The following is a 6,000-nucleotide window of genomic DNA, read 5'->3' as shown; positions in this document are numbered from 1 at the left end:
AATGAAAAGATATGAAGAGTGAATATGGCAAAGGCCAGTTTAAGGTATCTAAGTATACTAATGACCATATAATAAGCATACAAAGTCCTAATATTGAAGACCTAAATCTTCCTCCAGCTTTATTCTTCAGTCAATCCAAACTACTTTCTAGTCTGTCCTTTCTGTTTTCCCATCCTTGCCCCTTTCCCCAAACCAGTCTCAGTATCTAGAACTTCCCTTCCCCTATTTTGATATCTCAGTCAGATATCCAGGCAGATATTACTAAGTTATTAGTTGTATCCAGACAGATACAACTAAGGGCTTCAGCACACTCCATGGAGGACAATGGTTCATGTTAGCAGTGTGAAGACGCAGAGGCATATCTCCAAAGAACTATATGCCATTTGAAAATTACCTCAGATTAAGGGAAGGGGTGTGCAAGCTCCCAGCTGAGCATTACTAGTCTATCATTAGTTCTCAACTCTGGCTACACAACAGAATAACCTGGAAAGTTTACAAAAGATATGATGCCCAGACCCAACCCCAGATCAGTTGTCTCAGACTCTCTGGAGGTAGGACCAGGGCACTGCTAGGTTTTAAAGCTGGACAGGGGCACCTGGGTGGCTCAGTGGGTTAAGCCTCTGTCTTCAGCTTGGGTCATGATCTCTGGGTCCTGGAATCACACCCCAAATCAGGCTTTCTGCTCAGCAGGGAGCCTGCTTCCCCCCTCTCTCTCTGCCTGCCTCTCTGCCTACTTGTGATCTCTCTCTGTCAAATAAATAAATAAAATCTTTTTAAAAAATTAAAAAAAAAAAGCTGGACAGGTGAGCCTATCAGTTCTGATAATCACTGGCCTAAATTTTAAATTTTACCCTATCTCCCAAGATCTCAATCCCCAGACAGAACATCAATAAATACTGCTCTGCAATATCTTCTCTGAAACCCTGGAATCAGATGTATTTCAGAATTCAGAATTTTTCTGGAGACCCAGTGTGTGTGTGTGTGTGTGTGTGTGTGTATATTAAAATATGTAACACGCCCCCCCAGAAAAGTCTGGGGCAGCAGCCCATAATCAAACACATTAATACCTTATAGTGAGACAAACAAATATCCATACAAAATGAGATAAATAGTCCATAACTTAGTTGAGATCAGATTTTGTTCATAAATGAGCTAAGAAACATTTTTCCATTTTCAGAGCTTTGAGATTTTGGAATCATGGGTAATAGATGGTCGACCTGAGTTAATCAAGTAGCTCCCTTTTCCCTAAGTACAGACATTAATCACAAAGATGAACAAGACTGGGATCCTCCCTTGACAATGTTACATTCTAATTGCAGAAATAAGGTAAGATGTATATAAACAGCCAATTACAGTCAGGTCCACCTTTCTCAATGCATGCTTAGGATACTGGTTCTCAATCCTGCCTGCACATAAAAGTCACCTAGGAACTATAAAAATATTGTCATGCCCACCATCCAGAAATAATTAAATCAAAATGTATATATACATATTTTGCATAAAATACATATTTTATACATATACTTATTTTTGGCATAAGTAGTAAGCTCAAAAATAATCTTAAAGAAGGAAAGACAATGAGAAGAAAGCAAGCAGATTGAAAGCCTATTGCTGAGTATAAGTAAAAGTAATTTTAAAACTTGTGATTTTTGGGGTTTCAACAATGGAGAAAAGACCCAGGAGACAGGAGGAGGCTATGGAAGGATACAGAGCAGTGGTGAGATATAATTCAAAAGGAGAAATTTGATTTGCTAAACAATAATAATAATAATAGGAAAAGGGAAAAATATTTGATGTACTTCTCTTTCAACCAGTGCCTCTTGGTTAGTCTGGGGAAGAGGAACAGTCACTGAAGAGACTGAAAGAACCGTCTCACCTAATTCTGTGTCACCCTCCCTTTGCCAGCCCCCAGCCCAAAGCCGATTGAAAACAACTTCTCCAAATCTTCTGCTCTAATGTGGCAATTTGTTATATACTATCTTGTGGCATCTCACCAATTTTTTGAACTGCAACTTAAGTTCCTGTTATGAGTTAGGTCTTTACTTATGTGTACCTATCTTCCTAACTAGATCATAAACTGGAAAAGAGTTCCCCCACAATACTACCATGCTTTACATAATTTAGATTTTCACTAATTTTATTTTGCCCACAAACCATGGCCTTCCACTGAGGCTAACCGAATTGGAAGCAATATAAATCCAAGAAAGTGAGAAAAATAAGAGAGACTGCTTTTTCCTGGTCTAAAATTAGGAATGTTTACCCTGGACCTCACAAAGTGGACTAGGAAATGCAAGACTCGAAGGTAAACAGTAATACTATACATCACTAAATGAGAGGAGCAGGAGGATGGATGCGTGAGAGTTTTGAAGGCTCATTTATGAACCCAGGTGACCTCCGGTGTTCTGTGGTTGCAAAAGTCACTGAATAAAAAATGGAAGAGAAATTTTAACTAAGTTACTAACAGAAAACCTTCGTTAGACTACCTGCTAACCCAAAGAGAGTCATCACTGAGCTTGGCAAACAAAACTGAGAAATTATAAGCATAGCTTGATGTCAATAAAAGAACATTTGAAGAGAGGAGGTTGAGCCGCCATTGTTTTTTCTAAACTATATGGAAGCACCTGGCACAGTGAGATACATGTTATGTGTATGCACTGTGATGTTTGGTTATGCACACAGAAAAAATTCTAGCATGGCACAGTAGTAAGGGTGAATGTCTCTGGAGAAGGGCCCGGGGTGGGTCAAGGAGGACTGCCTCAGTGAGGCTTCAGAGTAACAGATTTACTAGAAAAAATATATATATAAAACATATATTCACCATATAAATATAAATGCTACACACAACACACACACACACACACACACACACACACACACACACACATGCAACACAAATTTGTTATGAGACTTTAACTTGGCAGTCAGAATGGAAGATGGATGTCAGTTGGGAAAGAGCAGGAGCAGGCTGGAATCCTGGACTGACCCCACCCCTTTGCACCTGATCTCTGTGCAAAGGTGTCCTATGGAAACCAGAGCCCTTTGCCACAAGTTTAAATACACATACTAGCACAGGAGCCTGGGAAGCCATCTGAGCATGTGGAGGACCATGGGACAATTCAGGTCCACCTATTGTCCACACTAATGGGTTCTAGGATCAGCCTCAGCATTGTGAGCTACAAGACAGCTGATGTTTTCTTCAGTCCTTCATGTCCATGCAAGACTCTGCCTTGTGCCCCCTGAACAGAGACATAAAGGAAAGCAAATTCTGGGAAATGTAGTGCCTCTAGACATTAAAAGGCCTCAAAAGGACTTTAATTTACATTGTTCATGAAGTTTTTTTGGAAAAAGATATATTTTATTAAAACATTTTTTTGAATCCTTAAAGAAATGAATTCTGAACCATTAAACTATGGCACATGGACAAGAAATTGATCATTTATTTCTAAGGCTGTCACGACACTGACAATATTCAATCCAATGATTAGAGAAACAATCAAAAACAGAAAAGATACGTAAGCTGAATATTTGAAAACATTCAAAGGATCAACAGAATTTCCTCAACCAAAGGTTGGTATGATAATGGCACACCCTTTATAATTTTCTATTTTCTTAGGTACAGGAAGGTAGAGTTCTGTGCACCTTCCACAGAGGCAAAAGTTCTAAAATTTAATGTCTGACATAACATCTCTTTTCCCTTAATTCACCACAAAGACTTTTGTCTCCAGCAAACTGTTTATCACTTTTGCATATGATGTCTTTCCAACTAATTCAGTCCTTTTAAGTCATGAACTCCCAAAAATAAATAGAAACAAAAAATAGCACTCATCAAAAGGAGGAGACCATATGTCTCCACCAGTCATTTTTAAATAAAAATCAGCCTTTTTGTGGAACTTGAAATAAACTCTTCACACTTCTGGAAGGCCTCCCTAAGTGTGACCTTGATAATATGGTATTATTGTTATTTTTATGCCATCCAAATGAGTGTGAAGACTGCATTGAGGTGGGGCAGTAGGACTACAGCTCCAATAAGCAGAGGCTGTAGTATCTTTAGCAATCTGAAGTATCTGATACATTTGTATGGCACTGGCTTATTGTCAGGAAGCACTTTGACAATCAAGTTTTCCAAGCCACAGTATTCTAACACAACACTTGCGTTGACAAGTGTTGATCTGTGCCATCGTTGTGAAACGTCGACTTAATCCTTTATATTTAAGCCCACCCACACTGTAGCCAACAGCCAATGAAATCAGGCCATAGGCCCTCATTTAGGGATGCTCTCAGCAGCAGTGTGCTAAGTTTTTCCAGGCATTAGTGACCTTCACTTATTTACACAGCAAACCAAGGAGGGAATTATTCTCTCTGTTTTAGTAAGGAAGAGAACGGTTGAGTAACTTGTCTGAAACCTGATTCCAAAACACATGCCTACTACTGTAGTATCCTACCTTCTTCCAACTCTGATCATGGTCACAACCCACCACCTCCCTTATTTAAGTAATAACAGCCCATATTTATGGAGAACCACCTATACAGATGTGTGTCTAAATAATTTGTGTCTTTTTAAAATTTTTTAAAGGACTTTATTTATTTATTTATTTTTGACATAGAAAGAGAGAGCACAAAGAAGGGAAGTGGAAGGCAGAGGGAGAGGGAGAAACAGGCTCCCCGCTGAGCAAGGAGCCTGATGCAGACCTTGATCCCAGGAGCCTGGGATCATGACCTGAGCCAAAGGCATATAGTTAACTGACTGAGCCACACAAGTGCCCCAGATTTATGGCTTTATAATCATTTAATCCTCACTGTTGTCCTACAAGATAGAGACTACTATTATCAGCATTAAATACAAAAAGAAAATAAGCCTCAATGAGGTTCCTTTAGCGGGAAAAAGAGAAAGAATTTGAACCTTACAGGGAGAAGAAGAGAAAGAATTTAAGTCCTGGGGTTGGTTCAAATTCCAATATCGCCATCTTCCACATCTTTATTTCAAGTTAAAATATTACACCCCAAGCCTGTGCGCTTATCCAACTAGCTTCAAACTATTTTATTTCTAACCTTGCTCTCATTACATTGAATTGCCTTACACTTTTGACTCTCTCCAATTTGGGGAACTTACATTTGACCTTTTTTTAAAGATTTTATTTATTTATTTGTGACAGAGAGAGCAAGCAGGGAGAGTAGCAGAAGGGGGAGGAGAAGGAAAAGGAGAGAATCTCAAACAGATGCCTCCCTGAGTGCAGTGCCCAACATGGGGCTCCATTTCAGGACCCTGAGATCATGACTTGAGCCAAAAAGCCAAAACCAAAAGTTGGACATTTAACCGACTGAGCCACCTGGGCACCCCAACCTTTGACCTTATTGAATTTGGTTTTTCTTACTTCACCATCACACTCTAAAAATTTTGACTGATGGCCCCCAGCTGTAAAGACACTGCTGAGGACCTTGTGCAATATATTCTATTCTAGCACCCCCAAACCCCAAGCCTGGATATGATCATTGCTACTTCACAAGAGGTTAAGGACAGAAGCCAGATCCGGACTTCTCTCTGTACCCCTCCCTCAGGAGTCCACATGTGCTCATTTAGCATCTTAGGCACCCCTGGGAAATGCCACCAAGGCCAGTTTCCCATAATCAGTGCTTGCTGGTTAATTTCCTCCCATTTTCGGTCAGACAGACTCATGCTGGTTTACAGAGTCATGCTTCCCCATGAGAGAAAGCAGCAATACTAAGGTGAACAACTGAATTACTGGACACCATAGCGCCAAAGTAAAGTTTCCTATCAAACACTTAAAACTGTTAATGTACTGACTGAACACCAAAAGGAGTTTGTAAAATAGACTGTAGACTAGGGTTAAAAGGATGGCAAAAATGGTCAAAGGTATGCTTTATTTTGAAACCTTAAGAAATGAGTAAAATTAGTTCATATGCATTTCTGTATAACAGAACAAAAGCCCAATAAAATATATCAAATTATCTATATTTATATTAAACTTATATCAACAATTT

This window comes from Enhydra lutris, unplaced genomic scaffold (genome assembly GCF_002288905.1).
Source record: "Enhydra lutris kenyoni isolate GAN:26980312 unplaced genomic scaffold, ASM228890v2 scaffoldscaffold21, whole genome shotgun sequence".
Classification (NCBI taxonomy): domain Eukaryota; kingdom Metazoa; phylum Chordata; class Mammalia; order Carnivora; family Mustelidae; genus Enhydra; species Enhydra lutris.
The sequence above is the reverse complement of the archived record's forward strand: the minus strand, read 5'-3'. Positions refer to the sequence as shown.